Genomic DNA, 19,021 nt, shown 5'->3' on the forward strand with positions numbered 1-19,021 from the left:
GTCTCACACTGTCCAGGTAGCCATTCTAGTCCACCCAGAGCCCCAAACAGTTCCCTCCTCAGGAGATACATGGTAGGAATATGAAGTGTAGGCTCTGTGTATACTAGCATTGGAGTGCCACTAAGCCTAGAAGGAGATGGGGTTTTCGGATCCAAGAGAGGCTTGACTTTGGTGATGGGCCTCACTTTTGATCTTAAGCACCTCTGTGATCCCATGCCAGGAATAACTCTGTCATGCTATGGGTAAAGACTCTGGGAAAACCCTGTGATTTTCAGATTGAAACATGATGAACTCTGTGATCTTTTAATTCACCCATAGTATTTCATATTATATGGGGAGTTGTCTCTAGTCTTTTCTGAAACATTTGGATAATCAGCACCCATCTCCTGAGCACCTACTGCCTGCCAAGCTCTGGGCCTTACTTCAGGGATCCGAGAAGAACTCAGGGTTGCTTGCTATACTTTGGCTTGCTCATCTCAGGGAAGAAAGATCAGAGAAAGCACTCCTCAGGGCATTCACTCCCAGGTTTCATGTTGAGAAGGAGAGGGTGGCAGGAGATGTGAGGAGGAAAGTGCTGTGGATGCAGGGAGAGGACCAGGATGGTTTTCCCAGACCCGGATCCTGAGAGTACAGCAGACTCCTAGGTTAAACATTGTTGGCTCACTTAGATCAGCCACGATTTACTTCTGTTAAATCATATTTGCTCTTCAAGATGTTAAACCAGTTGCCATACTTTGGATGGTTGTAACTGTAGGACTTTAGTTCTGGTCTGGATGAACTTGTCGGCAAGAGACAGGAGGGGAGGTAGAGATGATGAGCAGGTCCAGCTTCATCTTACCTGTGCACTCTTTGGGGATCTCTTTGATGGGGAGGATGATGGTTATGAATAGTTCAAAAGTAGGATTCAGTGAGTAAGGAGAAGGTTCAACCCTCTAGGAAGATTGGCAGCACTTACCGTGAACCCCAATGCAAGGATTCCTACCCATAATACGTGCACGGGCTCAGAAAGTGTTCAGGAACAATTTTTTAGACAGAGTTTCTCTGTGAACCAGCCCTGGCTGTCCTGTAACTCACTCTGTAGACCAGGCTGGCCTTGAACTCACAGAGATCCACCTGTCTCTGCCTCCCAAGTGCTGGGATTATGTGCCACCACTGCCTGGCTCAGAAAGTGATCAAATAATAGTTTTATGACATGTTAAAATCTTTGAAGAGATTCTAACTGGTTGATGTTAGAGCCATCTTTTCATTGTTATTGTTCTTTAAACTAGTCTCTTTGATGTCTTTATTCCACATAGGAACTGAAACTTTATACACATATACACACACACACACACTTATGTGTGTGTATGATTAAAATGAGATGTGTCATGGGCAAGGGCTTGTGTAGTAAATAGAAGGTGGTATCACCTAAGCCTAATGATCAGAAAACCACTAACCTTATGCCCCTTAGTAACTGACACCGCCTTCTACTGGACCCCATAAAGGAAAGCCCCAGACAACAATCAGGGGCCCTGCTGTTCAAATGCAGTACACCCCTGCTGTTCAAATGCAGTGAACCCCTGCTGTTCAAATGAAGTGTACCCCTGCTACTCAAATACAGTACACTCCTGCTGTTCAAATGCAGTGTACCCCTGCTGTTCAAATGCAGTGCACCCCTGCTGCTCAAATGCAGTGTACCCTGCTGCTCAAATGCAGTGTATCCCTGCTGCTCAAATGCAGTGAACCCCTGCTGGTCAAATGCAGTGTATCCCTGCTGCTCAAATGCAGTGTACCCCTGCTGCTCAAATGTAGTGTATCCCTGCTGTTCAAATGCAGTGCACCCCTGCTGGTCAAATGCAGTGTGCCCCTGCTGTTCAAATGCAGTGCACCCCTGCTGCTCAAATGCAGTGTACTCCCGCTGTTCAAATGCAGTGCACCCCTGCTGCTCAAATGCAGTGTACCCCTGCTGTTCAAATGCAGTGCACCCCTGCTGCTCAAATGCAGCGAACCTGATCTTCCCTATTGCTTTGCTTCTGAAAAAAGCTCTTGACACTTGGCAATCTCTGTTTGCATCTTCAGTTCTTTGAACACGATGCCAAAGACATGGAAATACCAAATCCAGACAGTACCTTCAAGTAACTGTCTCCAGGCAGCTCTCCATCTGTTTCTGTGGCTCACACTTGATTTGGACTGATTTTAGAATGCAGAGGAAATATTAGATGCAGATGGCCATCCCTATGCCTAAATACTTGAAGGCTGGCCAAACCCTGGAGATCCTCATGGAATGAAGCTTAGCTTTTGGTTTACAGTTTTGGTGAAGAAGTTGAACTGTAGATGTTTCCTGTTTTTCTTCCTTAATAACCTTTCTTCACAGCAAGGAAGCTAATTTTCAGATTCTTTCATTTGCTGGGCTTCTCTGTGCCAACTGGTCACTCAAGAGCTTGAGGAATAATGCTAGGATTGGTTTTTAATAACACTGGCTTGATTGAGACATAGGTAGAAATTCTGATTGTTTCCAGGTATGTTACCACATGTCTGTAATCTGTAATCCCAGGACTCAGGAAGCTGATATAAGAGAATTATGACCCCCAGGATACATATTCTGGGCAAGAGGGGCTGCTTAGTGAGACTCTACCTCCAAAAATGAAAATCAAATAAATAGTAATAACATCCCCCCCCACAACAACAGCAACAAATCTGAAATGGAACTTAGCTAGAAGCTTGCTCTTTTGGCTAGCTTTCTTAGTGCCGGCAGTTGCTAGGCAGGCAACTGGGGGAGAAAAGTCAGCAATGGTCTTTCCCAGTCCTGGACCATGCCTGCTACAATACCAACTTGCCATGCAAGATGTGCCTCCTGGTTCTGTAGTGGCATAACTGTTAAGGGGGCAAATGAATGATTTCTGATTGTATCTGAGGCCCATTCTCCAGGAGGGAGTGCATATCTTGTACTACGGACCTAGTCAAAGGCATGTGACTGAGGAGTTCATAGGCATTAGGAGTGAACCTACTACTTTTGATTTACTAAATGGACATGTTGCCAATCTATATGTTTGAACCTATGGACTGGTGCTACCTCAGCTTTGATCAAAGAAGCTCTCTTTTGTAGCCCATGGTGGTTCATTTAGATTTAATGTTGGCCAAAATATTGAGACCAAGTGACTGTTGAGTGGTCAGCCTTTGATTAGACATCCATGTCAACTCTCCAAGGCTCAGGAAATGCTGAAGAAAAAGTGTCAGAAAAAAGTACGAGCATGATGGAGAGAAGGACTGTGAACTGTCTTATCAGCATAACATGGCCCTAACACTCAAACTCATGGAAGCTGCAGCTGCCTGCAGAGGGTCCACACAAGACTGAGCCCATAAACATTCATTCATCCATGTGTGTGTGTGTGTGGGGGGGGAGCATGGGACTCTGCCACAATCAGGGTAGATACTGGCATTGGACAGCTTCTGAGGGGGAGAGGAAGTCATTGTTTCTAGTGATGCAGTCATTGACAGGTTGCTCATTCCCCAGTGCATAGGTCCACAGCCAGGCCCAAGTGTACAGCCCTGGTTAAACCTAGTGGGTCATAAAGCAAAGGCAAAAACAAAACAAAAAGACATTGAAGTGGGAGGGGAGCTTCCTGGAAGGGGGAGAAGGGAGGGAGTTGGTGGGAATGTGTGTGTGTGTGTGTGTGTGTGTGTGTGTGTGTGTGTGTGTGTGTGTGAGAGAGAGAGAGAGAGAGAGAGAGAGAGAGAGAGAGAGAGAGAGAGAGAGAGAGAGGGAGAAGAGGATGGAAGATGAGTGTTACCAGAATGTATTATTATATGTATGCATGAAACTATTAAAGTCTAAATTAATTTTAAAAAAGCAAAGAGAATAAAAACGCAGATCGTCACTTGATTCTGATATTGGTTCTAAAGCCACCTGCCTGATGCATTGAAGTATTTAACGGCTGGCCATCACTTTTGTCCTCCTGTTCTGATTCTTTATATCTAGTTATAAGAGGAAACAAAGCTAAGGTGGGCAAGTAGGCATTTGAGAAATGGTCGACTAAGACATAGGAATGCATATAGGAAATGCACTAACTGAATTATTTTGTGACCTGTTCCCTCTGTATGAAAAACCCTTTGTCCTAGTTAACTTTTCTTTTGCTGTGATAAAACACTGGCTGCCTTGGGTCAGAAAGTTTACTTCAGCTCACAACTTACAACTCATCACCAAGGGAAGCCAAGGCAGGAACACAAGGAGGGAATCTGGAGGTGGGAACTGAAGGGAGCACCATGGAGAAAAGCTAGCTACTGACGCACTTCCTCTGGCTTGCTCAGCTAGCTATTTTTCTTATACTGCTCAGGAAAACCCACCTAGGGGTCCCACAGATATGGCTGACAGAGGTGATTCCTTAACTGAGGTTTCCTTTCCCCAGATAACTCTAGTTACTGTCAAGTTGACAAAAAACTGACCAGCACAACTGAACCCTTATCAGTTTGGCATACAAACTTATCGCTATTGAACCATAACCTTTCCTTTCTTGTTTTAATCTCAGTTCTCATGTTAATGTCATAATATAAAACACAACTCTAAAAGTCCCATAGCTTTTAAAATCGCCAAGCCTCAGCTGTTCTCTGTGATCCCTTCAATCATGAAGAGGCTGACTTGATAGAACAGTGGAATAACATTTTAAAGGTAGAGCTTGTGGTGGTTTGAATGAAATGCCCTTCACAGGCTCACATGTTTGAATACTAGGTCTCCTCTTGGTGGTGCTCTTTTGGGGTGGTGGTGGTTAGGAGCTGTGATTTTGCTGTAGGACGTAAGTATGTATGTCACTGGGGGTGAACTTCGAGATTTCATAACCTCATCCCACCTCCAGTTTGTTCTGTTTCATGATTGCTGTTAGAGATATGGTCTCACAGCTTCCTGCTCCTGCTGTCCTGCATCCCAGCCTCGATGGATTGTTATTTCTCTGGAACCGCAAGACAAAAGAAACCTCTTTCTTCCATAAATTGCCTTTGTTTTGGTGTTTTATCACAGCAACAAAAACATAACTAATACACAGCTTGGGAGGCAGTTGGGTGGCTCTGGGCTGGTGGCTGAACAAGGTTCTTGAGAAGGCAGTATATCCTTTGAACCAGTGTCCAATATATGATACAATTTCTCTCACAGCCAAGATTTACTGGTCCAGAAACCAAGAGGTGGAAGTAGGAATGGCACTATTTATTATTATCCCTGGTGACACACCAGGGTCACTTGATTCTTGTACCTGTGACCTTATGTTCTGTGGACTTAGAAGTTTTGGTTCCAGAAGAGGGGTTGCTTCTACAGGAGGTACATGCACTCGACTGAACAGGAAGTTAGGCCTTCCTCCTGGCTGTTTTGGGCTTCTGAGTCATTAGGCTAAGAAAGGAGTAACAGTGTTAAGATATGGGATTGATTCGGACTACCGGGGGAAATTTGGCTGTTTCTCCACAATGGAGATAAGGAAGATTATGTTATGAATGCAGGAGATCCTTTAGGGCTTCTCTTAGTATTGCCATGTGATTAATGTCAGTGAGAAACTGCAATAGCCCAATCCAAGAAAGAGGATAAATGACCCAGACCTTTCAGAAATGAAAGTATGAAGACCTGATAGAGTGCTTGTTGAGGGTAGAGGAAATACAGAATGGATAGTAGAGGTAGGTTGCTATAAAACAAAACAAAACAAAACAAAACAAAACAAAACAAAACAAAACAAAACAAAACAAAAAACCACCAAGTGACCAGTTATAGAAATGAGGATTGTAATTGAGAAGAAGATTCCTGCCCTATTTGTTAAGAATATGCTTATGCATACATTAAGAAGACCTCTGTTTTTTCCATTTCTTTATCATATAATGCAACGTCTTTAGAGATAATATTAGTGGTCAAGTATTGTAAATCTGTATTATCCTATTTAAGTTACAGGGATTAAAATATTACTCAAGGGCTTTGCTACCCCAGATCTTGGCATTCTAAGTTTCAGATGCTGGTATTTGGAGCTGCAAGGTTTGGCGTTCTCTCTCCTGGATTTGATCTTGCTTGGTACAATTGTTTATTTGCTATAAGCTTGTTTTGTCTCTTTTGGAATAAGAATGTCTTCTTGATACCATCACATGTTAAAATTATGTCACTTGTTTTTGGTATTTATAGGGGCTTACCTGAGCCACAAACTTTAAGGGAAGAATTGTCCTGATTGCCTTAATTGACGTGACACTCACGATGATTGGGGCAGCACCTTCTAGTTGTAGCAGAAGGAGGATTAGTTGCCTTTGGCTCCCTCTTGTGCCTTGGTCTTTTGTTGCTGCTGACTCCTGCTATCAGAACCAGCATTTCTAGGCTTCTAATGCTGACCAAGGAACTGTGGCTTTCCAGGAACCTTCTGGGTTTTCAACTCCAGGTTGGGACTGCTGAGGCACCCAGCCTCTGGGATCTAGTAACTGCCAGTTACTGTTGGCTTCTCCAGTGTGAGACAGTCACTGTGACACTTCTCTTGATGTGAGGCACTTGGCCTCAAGGGCCCGCAATGCCAGGTTCTCAGCCTTTCAGATGTGAGACAACATTTGTTACTATTTCAATGTAAGCTGATTTAATATATTCTTTACTACATTTAAATATATTCACCTCATCCGTTCTGTTGCTCCAGAGAGCACCAATACACCTTTCCCTTCCTTAACTGGCCAGTACTCTTCCATCTGCCTGAAACATGGACCAACTGGGAAATGTTCATGAATGTGTTGGGTATAGGAGTGTACATGCACGCACATGTGTGCATGTAGAGGCTAGAAGCTGACATCTGTTGTCTTCCTCAGTAACTTATCCACCTGAATTTTTGAAATGGGCTCTCTTTAAACCAGGAGCTCAGGAATTGGCTAGACTGGCTGACCAGCAAGACCCAGAGATCCTCCTGTCTCTGTCTGTCCGTCCATCCTCCTATTGTAGGAATTACAGGTGCTCACCAATGTGCCTGGCTTTTTATATGGATGTTATGAATCTGAACTCAGATCCCAAGCCATCTCCCCATCTCCAAAATGGACAAAATTAAAGAAAAAAAAAGAAGCAATGTAAAGAGCAAGAATTTGTGTTAGATGTGGGACTGATAACTGTCAAATAAAAAGCTTCAATTGCAGACATCATGTCCAGCCTTCTAAAATGTACTGTGATATACACACAAAATTGATATTCTGTGTCAAGTACCTGTGCTCAAAAATGTCATAAAATTGAACTATGTTCCATATTCCCTAGATTTAACATGAAACTTGCCAAGAGAAGACTGTAAAGTGCAGTTATCATGAGAAGATGGTGTTGTGTGTTGAGTGTATACTAATACTGTGTAATAAAATTACCCCTCAATTCCTTGCTTTGTCTCCATTTTAAATTCATATTCCACTTATTAGAAGAACCTGAAAACACTGGGTAGAGGTTTCTATCTGCTCTGTTGCCAAGGCCTCCCAAATCCTCACTACCAGCCATTCCTTGCAGACTCTCTCTTAGTATTTCAAAAGTGTGTCCTCCTCCCTGTTAGCTCCCACATACTCAGCACCGCCATTTCACTCTTGACTAACATGCAAGTTCTTTCAGTCATTGGTGTTACCCAAGATTTTCAAACAGCAGGTCAGAGGCATTTGGCACTTGCAGTTACCTCCCTGAGCCTGCAGAGAGCAGTAGTAGAAATGGAGGAGTTAAAAAAAAAAATCCTGGTCAGGATCACAAGGTCAAAAACTACAAAGGGGCTGTGTGTGTGTGTGTGTGTGTGTGTGTGTGTGTGTGTGTGTGTATGTGTGTGTGTAACTTGGGAAGGGAATGGGTGGATATAGGTGATATGATGTGGCAAATGAAGCAACAGGGAAGGGGCTTCAACTGGGGAACAGGAAGGGAGGGCAATAAAGGAGAAGGAGGAAAGGGGGAAAAATAATGCTAAATTTTTTTGACGAAGTGTCAAGGAATCATGCTATTTTATATTTATTTAAACTTATTCACAATGCATATAAGACCACACACACACACACACACACACACACACACACACACCACACACACACACCACACACATACACCACACACACACACCACACACACACACACACACACACACCTTAAAGGAAGTTAAGCCACTTGGGCTAACAAAGCTCCCCATAGGAATCATATATTAATAAAAACACCAGTACCAGGAATGAGAAACTTTTGTAACCGTTGGTCAGGGTAGTCCAGGTGACTCCCAAAACAATATAGATTACCAGTGTATCCTTTGGTTGCCCCTCAGAGGTTGAGGGTGGGCATCTGTTGCTGAAGACACCAAACACTTGAGATGATTTGGAGCTGGCTCTGACCTAAAAGCCTCTTTCCTGCAGTCCAGCTTCTGTGGTCTCAGAAATACTATGCAAGCTGCCAAGGGAGGGAAGAAATTCAGCAGTCCCACGCAGCGGCAACATCTATTAACCATGACAACTCTCAGCATGGTAAGATATGCATAAAGGTGCAGTAAGTGTCACTCATGTGCCACTGGTAACCATTTGTCTTAAGGCCCACTTAAGGCCCACTCAGCAGGAGGGAAATCATGCTTGGTACTGGAAACTTAGCCAGCCTTCCAGGGATATTGAGGCCATGGATATTAGAAAAATATTTACTACCACACTTTCCAAGACCAGCACAATTCCTTAGTATTACATTCTAAATCGTATCCTCAAACTCATAGGTAAATGTAGCTACCACCCCTCAGCAAAGAAGCCCCCTTTTCATAGCAAATGGAGATCATCAAAGAAAACCACAACTGGATAGAATGCACTAATCAATGCATATTGTGGGGAGCCCAGCCCCATGTGATACATCTACATCACAGCTCCTGCGTCTGTGTCTCAGGGAGCATCACAGAGGAGGGGTGGAAGGTAAGAGCCGAATGCCAGGAAGCCTGCCGTGAAGCAATCTCTTCTAGAACTGGCTATATAAAAAAAACCACCACAACAGTATCAATGGATGTGCTGTCATGGAAGAGGGAAAATTTGATGAGGCTCCACCCCTAGAAAAAGAACTACAGGTAAGCAATGACTGCTAGAAGAATTAGTCTCTCCCCTTACTGGTTGTCTGATCCAGAGTGGTCAGCCTTGAAACCATATACACACAACCAACAAAAACAGACTCAGTAGGTTGTATTTATATATATTTATGCATACACATACATATATTATGTATGTAACTCATATATATGCATGTAACAATAATAAAGAAGAGGCTCTCAACTCGGGAGTGGGAGGGGACGTGAGGGGTTTGAAGGAGGGCCGCTGGGAAAGGGAGAGGAGAAAGTGGTGTAATTCTACATAACTCACTGAACATGACCAAGTCAATCTAGGGCCCACCTAGAGCCTTCACCCCTAATGACTAGTGTTCATGGTACTAGGAGGGTACAGTGTGAAGAGACCTTGGGATACTCAGTCCTGAATGGGATGTAGCCATCAAATCCCTCTCCTCAGGGCTCAGAAAACTACGCAAAAGAGGAGATTGTAAAAGCCAGTGCGGGTGGAGGACACCAGGGAAACAAGACTTTGTAGGCACAGCTGACCGACACACATATGAATTCACAGAGACTATGGCAGCATACACAGGTCCCAGCCCTAGGAGGGAAATTGGATAGTGCCCCACCCCATCCCTAACCCAGAAGCAATCTCCAATTGATAACTGCCTACTCCCACCCCCCCAAAAGAAAGGGAGAACAAGAGAAAGAAAGGAAGAAAAAAAAATACAGTTTTCTCCAAGGGAGTCTCATGGATGTACAAACTACACTTAAGTGCAGACCCCATGACCAGCAGGAGATGGCCAACACAAAACGAACTCAATAGTATTTTTGGAGGATTTTTGCCCCATAATGCTTTGTCTGGGCATTTTTTCTACCTTACTGGTCTTTTGCTTATTATTATGGCTTCTGATTTTGTGTTTTTATGGGATTTTTCTGTGTCACTCTGTGTAACTCTGCATCTGTATGTGTTTCTTGCACTCTATCCTTTTTTTCCTATTTTTTCTTTTCTTTTTCCTCTGTTTTCTAATGAGAGAGAGAGAGAGAGAGAGAGAGAGAGAGAGAGAGAGAGAGAGAGAGAGAAAAAAGGTATGGATTTTGGTGGGTGGGGAGGTAGGGAGGATCTGGGAAAGATACAGGAGGTAAACACTTTGTCAAGGCAACCACGGTGGAGAATCTTACTCCTGAGCACTACATGGGAGAAATCCCTTCCTCCCACCCACTTCCTCATCTGTAAACATTTTCACTGGCTGCCATGACAGACAGGCCACTGTGTCCCCAGAGCTCAGTTCTGACCAACTGGAGCCTGTCTGGGGCTGTACCAGTGTGGCCCACGTGTGCCCACAGACAGCTGGCCCTGGTTCTGGATTCTTCTTCCTAAGAAGATCATGCATACACTGCCGTGAACCAGAGAACAAGTAAACTGTTTGGGAGGTGCCAGGAAACAATCGTGCCTGTAACTACACATCTAAGGAACGGAGTTTGGAGGAAGGAAGCATGAGACTACCCATCTTAGTGCTGTCCCTCATGAAGATGCGATCTTGTGTTCCAGAGAGCTGAAATGGAATGTATGGGGAGAAGTGATTTGTAGCTGAAGGAGTCCTCAATCGTTTCTTCCCCATCTCAGCAGCACTTCCTGCTTACAAACTTTCCGTCTCAACCGTATTCAATTAAGAGTCAACCAATCTTTGAGAGGCCTTTAGGTGGAGAAAACTTAACTATAATTACATGATTTTACATGGTCACACACAGAAAAATTCTCCTTTGGCCGATTTTAATTATGTGGAAATTTTGACTTTCCATCTAGACAAATGGACAAGTTTCTTCCTTTGTCCTATCCCTGGTTACTTTAAAAATCTGAGCTGTTTCTTGGAGGTTAATGAATACATTTTGAGCTGGCTAAAAGTCAGGATCACCCCTACCCTCCTCCAGGCTTCTGCTATCCAGCTTTGAGTGTAGGCTCAAGGTGAGGCAGTGATACAGAGAGAAGCTGGACAAGGCTCCAGCCCGGATTCTGAGAGAACCGTGCTGTGATCTAGGCCTTTGGTGTCCTTGTTTTTATTTGTTATCCTGTGGATCAGAGCACAGTGCCCAGGCAGGGTGGGAGGAGCTCTGGTGTGCTGGGGATGCTTACAGACCCACAGAAAGGTTACGGCATGCTCTGGGGAGGACTCTGAAATGCAGCTGCCTGGTGTCACTTATTCTGGAGAAGTGGGAAGGGAGAAAGAGAGGACAGGTAGAGGCAGGTACTCTTTGTGTTTCTGTCTGAGGAGACAAAACAGATCTCTTATATGTGAAACAACCACCCACTCCAGGTACACATGATGAAATTACTATCAACATTAATACACCAGCTCTGATCTTTACGATTAAGTGAAGTTCATTTAAAGTCACCGAGCATGTACCTGGGACTAGATACCATGCCTAGCATAGTGTAGGATTATAGGTAGTTACTGATATTTAGATAGAGTTAGAATATAGAGAAACACAACATAAGTTTGTTCATTTTGGGTGATGACTAGGGATGGGTGAGTAAAAAAAAAAAAAAAGGAATCATGTTCTGCAGGGATGTGGCAGGGGAGATTCTGTATTGTTTTAGGGTTTTCTATATCTAGACCTTGCCATGTAAGTTCATGCAGGCTTGTGCTCTCCAGTCACCTGCAGGGATGGATACTGTGCCTTTCCCTTCTCCTTCCCAGCAAAGCTCTCTTGGTCAGTGGTCCAGAAGGAAACTTACCAGACATCTCATAGTTAAGGAATGCTAATCTTGTTACTATGTATGCCTCTAGTCATGTGCTTCTCGCCAGAAAACGCAGATGGCTCTGATCATGCCATACCACAAGTCGCCAGCTGGTGGTGCTAGAGGCACCTCTCCTATTGGAGTAGAGGACGACGGGGGCTACTTATCCACTCAGTTTTAAGCCCATTTAAGCTTTGCAAAGTGACACCGAGACTGACAACTGATGCTCTATCTTCATGTGTCTAATGTGGCTAAAATTTTCGAGTTTGAAATTTAATGGAGGAAACATCAACAGATATAACCCACAAGAATAAAATCTCGAGGTGTAAAAGTATTTCTTAGACCAAACAGTCAGAGAGCTGCGGCGGCGATCACCCCTCCTGCCAGAGTGGGCTTCGTGCCTACAGTTCTGGCCCCAGAATTGCATTCCATGGCCTTGCATGGACTTGCAGGACGGACTTGCAGGGCCTGTTTTATGCTCATCCCAGCAGGCAGCCCAACCTCCCCATCTCCCTTGTATGGCCAGGTGCCTGTCGAAGAGGTGTATCTGGGAGGCAGCACCCCAGGCGTTGAGGATGGGAATCCAGAGGGGAGAAGGAGGCTCTTTGGTTTGAGCAGGGTCTCCATCTCACCCTCATGCTGCCCCTGAGTTCTTCCAGGCTCATTCAGTGGATTTTCCACTCTCTTCCTTCTCTCAGGCCCTTTGGTCCCTCTGTGACTTTCCTGTGTTCTCTGTAAGAAAGCCATATTTGTATTTGGTCTGACATAACGTAAGTGAATAAATTCAGTCTGGAGGAGGGTGCGTTTTGTTCGGGTTTGTGAGATTATAAGAGAGTAAGTAGAAACAGAAGGTCTTGCTGCCTTCACCAAAGAATGTGCAATTGCGATGCAAAGAACTATGGAAAAAGAAGCTTTCCCCTTATTCAAGTTTCTCCCCTCTCCTTCATATCCGCTTCCGGAAACTTCAAAATTCTCCAACTCCTTGGAGGCAGAGCCGGTTCCACATTCTTGTAGTGACTTCAAATAACCACAGGGAGGCATTGTGGTAGAAGAAGCTGCAACTGGAAATACTGGACATTTTGGACCACAGGAGGTGAGTCCTTTTATCCTGGGATTAGCAGTGGACAGGAAGTCAGAGGGGTTTCCCCGCCATTTCCTTATCCCAGTTCTTGGAACCACCCGCCAAACTCCCCCTTTTACCCGAAACTCCAGCCTTACGTATCTTTGGCGGATCAGAGCATTTACTTTTCCCTTGAGCTGATTCTGTGTGTACAGGTGATGGATAGAGCAGAGGGCTCACCTATCACTGGGTTTTCCTCACGAGTTGTTGGATCACTCGGAGGGTTTTGTGGATGTGAAGAGGTAAGAAGGAGGGAGTTTCTAGGCAGGACTTGTGAAATTGCAGCTTTTCCTAGGGCTTATAAGGCTGCTCTGTATTCTGAGCAGGCTTCTGCCCCATCCCACTTTGCACAAAGTAAGTGCCACACACAGCTTCTTTAGCCCTGATGCACAGAGTCAAGTGGAAGTAGGGTTGTTTATCCAGAGAGCACTGAGAACCCGTACTAATAGGTCAGATCCTGAGAGTGGGAAAGGAGGAAGTGACAGCAGAGACCCCACCCGGGATCAAGGAAAGGTCAAGATTTAAAAAGAGGCAGATGCGACCGGGCAGAGCAGAGGGACCACACAGTGGGCACTGATTAGCGTACCACACTAGGCAACTTGGAGGGTGAGTGAAAGGAGGTTCTCTTCAGGGATACAGTATGTGGATCCTCCAGGAGCCGACCTGATCTCCAGACCCGAGTTAAGTCCCTCCACCAGCTCCGCACCACTGTGCTCTAAACTACAGTCCTCGAACTGACATTGTACCCCTTCTACGTTCTTCGGGACTGTATGACACAAAAGACCTCACATCATAGCCTGTGCATCCAAGCGGAAGAGGAGAACCTTGTTTGGTCACTAACTTTTTCATCCTTGGGGGTCCTTTCCCACATGCAGCCCCATACTTGTGGAGTCCTGGATGTCACCTCTTACTACCTGGTAGACTATCCTGGGAAAGTCTATAGTAAGCAGGTCAAGGAGCAGATCATAAGACTCTAATTCCTCAAGGAATCTAACCTCAAATTTTAACAAAGACCAATTTTCTAATAAAAAATGCAATAAGGTTCATTATATTAAAAACAAGGAAAATTTGAGAGAGACTTAGGGTAAAAAAGAGAGTCAAAGTGTCAGAAAAAGAAAGGGAGGTCTTGGTGTCCTGACATGCCTAGAATCCCAAGAGAAATTAGCCAGGCACCCTTCAGAGCCATGGGCCTTGTTTCCCCATCCTTTGCTCCTTTACTAGAAAGCCTAAGAAATACTAATCCTTCATCAGTGACCAAACTAGAATTTTCAACGCAAAGAACAAGCTTGATGTCTGTGCTCAGAAGAACTGAGCTGTCCAGAGCTCAGGAAATGGCCAGTGTTTCCTAGTATGTCTGCGTTCAGAGCAAAGGGGCACAGGCTAGACCTTTCAGTTATCTGAGGAGCAGTTTTGTGATTGAGGAGGCCCCTCCTTTCTGACTGAGGAGGCCCCTCTTGTCTGAAGTGATGGGCTGTTGGCTTCTAATCAGATTTCCCCGCCGAGTGCAGAATCTTGTATATTTAGATCCCAAATCTGCATGGTAGGTAAATGAGGAGGGTTTGATGTGATAAAGACTGACTGGATGGGTAGATAGCAAGGCTAAAATATCTACTACTAAAAGAACATCAGAAATTTAATGACAACATTTAAACATTTGTTGAACTATGTCCTTAAAATCTCTTTTACTGTCATCAGTGTGTACAAGATGGGAAGTAGAGTCCAGAGAGGTCAGTTCAGACCAGAGGCTTCAGATTCAGACCCCCAAACCCCACCCATCGCTTGTCTATCCTCCTTGTGCCTCATTCTTCTCTCAATATCTGTTCTTTAGATGCTCTGAAGCCTGTGGACTTAATGACAGAACACTATTATCTTTCTCTGCCCAGCATAATGGGATTCACCTTTCTGGAGTATGAGCTCACAAGGAAATGGAAAGATTTATATTGTACTATGAAATCTGAGAATGAGAAAAGAGAAGGCAGATGACTTAGAAATGTTTCTGCTAAGGACAGGCTCAGCTGGCCTATGTGCCAGAAGCCAGTTGGTCTCCATAGGAGAATCATCTGGAGACTCACTTTGCTTGGTCTCCACCTTTCAGAGGAAATCCTGCTCAGAGGGATCTGCACATCCCCGGGCAATGCACACTGGGATAGGTAGGAGCTCAGCTTGTAGTTTCTATTTATTCATGAGTGTTTGACCCCTTTAATAACACAAAGTGATCTTATCTGTATTTTAAGTCTTCTCATCACGTTTTGAGGACTAAATCTTTCTTAGCATGGTCCCTTCAGTTTCTTCTAATTTTCCAACTGGTTTCATGGGAACAAGTGCTTTCATTCTCTTAACCTCCAGTGATGTTGTCCTTCCACTCCATACCCTACCTTGGAGGTTTATCTATGTTGGGCTTGATCCTAGGGTCAGTGCTCTTTAAGAATACAAAGGTCAAGATTAGGTAACTATCAAAGGAGGGCCACTGCCTGATACGATTATACCTAGAAGTTGGCCATGTCCCCTTAGATACTACTGCAGTGAGATATTGACAAGACTGGTTCCTACAGCTGAGCAGTTGTGGCAGAATGGCAGATACTGGTACTGACAGAATATGTCTCACACTGAAACTAACGTGCTCAAATTTTAATCCACAAGCTGACGCTATTTTGCCTGAGAGCCTTTGGGACGTGGTGAGGTTATGGGAGTAGAGCCCTTGTGAGTAGGATTAATGCCTAAATAATAGTCAAGACTACATACTCCGATTATTTTGTTTACTGACATAGTACCTTAACATTCGCCTTTCTTATCGGGAGATATTGAGGTCTTATGAGTCACATTGTGTTCTGGTAGACCAAATGGGCTTTTCTCAGTTTAATAAAAGAGTTCCTTTAGAGGGTAACACCAATTCTAGAGGACCATCTTGTAAGATAAAATCTTCAACTATGTCATCTAAGGCCGTGCCTTTCACTCTTGAGAACTTTACCAGACACCAATGTGACAGGAATTAAGACAACATGGTGTTGGTGTATAGGCTGACACTCAAGTCAGTACACCAGAATATCGGTTCTAGGAACAGACTCACACCATTATGCTCTTTGATTTATGACAAGGGTGACTTGATGAAGTAGTGACAGGGAGTGGATTTTGTTCAATAAGTAGTACTTAGGTTGGCTGGCTGCTCAGACATATTTTTCATATCTGGGTTGTAGCACAGGCTTTTGAATGTATTTAGTCATTTGACTCAGGGAGGATAGGACACTATGTTTCACTTGAATGATGAGGCTGCTCTGACAAGGGACTGCAGAGAAACAAGACAGAAGCAAGGAGACAAGTGAGATAACTTTTGTGGTTGTTCAAGTGAGTGAGAGCCGGAGGCTCCACTGTTGTAAGAGCATTGGAAATAAAGTGGTGAGAAGGGATGACGTTCTTAAGGCAGTACTCAGGACTTGGGGAGAAATTGTGTGGAGGAGAGATTAACTAAGATGAATTCTAAGATTTTAAAATTATAACAATGGTAACTATTATTACTATTTTCATTACTTAAGAAATTAATTTGGCAGATGAAGGCTATCACTGCCTTCAGTGTTGTCCACACAAATAAGTTACCCGTGCTCCCACTGAATACCTTCCCTCCCATTCTAAATTCAGTGAACCTCACACAAAAGAAAGGTGTGAACACAGGAGGGGGACTTATTAAGATGGATGCCAGTAGGAAATGGACAAGGTGAAAATGATTGAAATATAAATGTATGAAACTGTCAATAAAAATGGGGGTAAAATCTCATTATTTGGTTTAGAGCCTGAGTATTTCTACACACATGGAGAAATTGTTGTACATATTAACAGTGGAGATAAAATATAAATAATAGATAACATTACACGAAAGGATAATGAGTAGCTGTAAGCAACTTCATAACAATAAATCCTACAACTTATGAAAGCACAAATTTCTTGAAAACACAATTAGCAAAAATGAACACCCAGTTAGGTAACCCCGAGATGTTATTTCACTATGACCACTGGCAATGTTCCCTCTTTGTTCAAACACTAATTTCCATGTTTCTGTGGAGGCAAATGTAATTAAAGTATGGAGTAAATTGATTTGAAGTAAGGGAGAAAACTCTGGATAATCTAAGTTGGTCTGAGTCAACCAGTTGGTAGGCTTTAAGAACAGAAGTGAAGCCTCTTGGGAGAAGACATTCTAGGTGGGATGGTAGCTTTAGCCACACCTTTCAGCCTGCCCTCCTGCTCTCCTGCCTTATGGCTTCCAGATTTGCCCACTCTGCACCCAAAGTCCCATAAATCATGCCTTTGCAGTCTATCTCTGAATGCATGCTTCCTACTTACAATTAGGAGGCTTTTGTTCATAGTTCAAAGCTTCTTCACATGGAAAGACTCAGGTTTAGATGGCTTAATTGGTGAATTACATCAAACACTTAAGAAATAATTTTAATTAATTAAAAATAATTAACAAATAATCTCTTCTAGAAAACAGAGGAAGTGGGAATACTAAGGGAGTAATCAGAGGAAGTTGCAGCAAGAAGGCAACGTAAAGCTGCCATAGAGGATGGAAGTCTAGGATGGTAGAATAGCCCTCCAAGGTCCACACTGCCCACCTGTGATTCTCTGGCGGTGCTGGATCTCTTCTTCTTCTTGACTCCATTGTACAAACCCATGCAGCACATTTACAGAGGGTCTCAGATGTCCCGGGAACTGTTAGATAGTGAGCATGTGCACTGTTGAGTAGATGTGAGGATAGCAAACACTAGCCATCATTTCTCCAAGCATAACTGGAAGCTTTCTTTTTCTTTTCCTTAAAACAATTCTATTTGCTTTTCTGTGCTCCCGCTGGCCTTGTGAGTAGGCACGGCCTCGACGTGCAGAATGACACCAGTGAGTTTGTGGACCTGTATGTGCCGCAGAAATGCTCCACGAGCAACTACAGCATTGGTGGCAAGGACCACACATCCATCCAGATGAATGTGGCCGAGGTTTAAAGGCCAGTTTAAAATCTCTGCTATCTGTGGGGCCATTTGAAGGATGGGCGAATCAGATGACTCTATTCTCTGATTGGCTAAGGCTGATGGAATCATCTCAAAGAACTTTTGACCAGAAGAGATCGGGGAATATTTGCCATAAATAAAAGTGAGAAAGTAAAAAAGAATTCTATTTAGTTATATATTTGGACAGAATAGTACATAATGACCTCAAAATTGCAGTTCTTCTGCCTCAGTTCTTGAGAGGTAGAACTACAGGCATAGGCCACCATGCTTGTTAATGAGAGAGCTACTCAGGGAAGGAAATCAGGTAGGATAATCCCATCACATCTGTGAAAGGTCATTCTAGCTGCTGTGAGTGACTTACAGGATATCGAGAATCAGTCTTCTTCAGGAACAAGTCCCCAGATAGGTTATCCAATCCCAAGTAGTCAGCCCCAAAGGCATATACATATGAAGAACACTAAATGGACTCAGCAGGTTGCATTTACACACACACACACACACACACACACACACACACACACACTTTTAGATAATTAAAGAAGAGGTCATGAATTTGAGTAGGAGTAGGGCCTAGGGAGAGGGGAGAGTGGAAATGATGTGAAGATAGTACTTGTGTGAAATTCTGAGAAATAAAATAAAAGTTAAAAAAATTAAGAAGCTTTCTATTTTGAGACAGGGTCTCACTATGCAGTCCTGGTTGGCTTGGAACTTGCTATGTAGATCAGGTGGCCTGGAACTCATTCAGATCTGTTCACCTCTGCCTCCTAAGTGTCAAGATTAAAGGCGGTGTGCCACCAAACCCAGCCTCTTAGAATCAGTCCAGATGAGAAACAATGGCACCTGAATCAGCATAGCGTGTGAGAAACAGAAGAAGTTAGTGGAAGACAGGGGGAGAGAGAGAGTTAGAGTTGTTTACTTCACAGTATTCGCTCTGATCGTTCTAATAATAATCGTTCTCTGGGTCTAATACAGCAATATCCCAGCAGTCCAAATCATGGCAAACTTAGTAAGTGTAGTTAGAGCTTCCAGGCTCTAGAGTGCAGTCTACTACCTGAGATGGTCATCCCTCTTCCTCCTCCTCCTTCTCCTTCTATTAATAGGTTTTGCTTCAACTTGCTTGACTTTAAAAATCAGTGAAAAATTGTGCTTACGGGAAATTTTTTCCTTTTTTCCCCAGTATCCTTTGAACATCTCA

At 43.7% G+C, this 19,021-nt stretch overlaps 1 pseudogene; it reads left to right on the plus strand.

Annotated features, from left to right (window-relative positions):
• Positions 1-8,954: 8,954 nt before the first annotated feature.
• On the plus strand, positions 8,955-17,932 carry LOC131913752 (small ribosomal subunit protein eS21-like; annotated as a pseudogene).
• The last annotated feature ends 1,089 nt before the right edge of the window (positions 17,933-19,021 follow it).

The sequence above is a fragment of the Peromyscus eremicus genome, chromosome 6 (assembly GCF_949786415.1).
Source record: "Peromyscus eremicus chromosome 6, PerEre_H2_v1, whole genome shotgun sequence".
Taxonomy (NCBI): Eukaryota; Metazoa; Chordata; class Mammalia; order Rodentia; family Cricetidae; genus Peromyscus; species Peromyscus eremicus.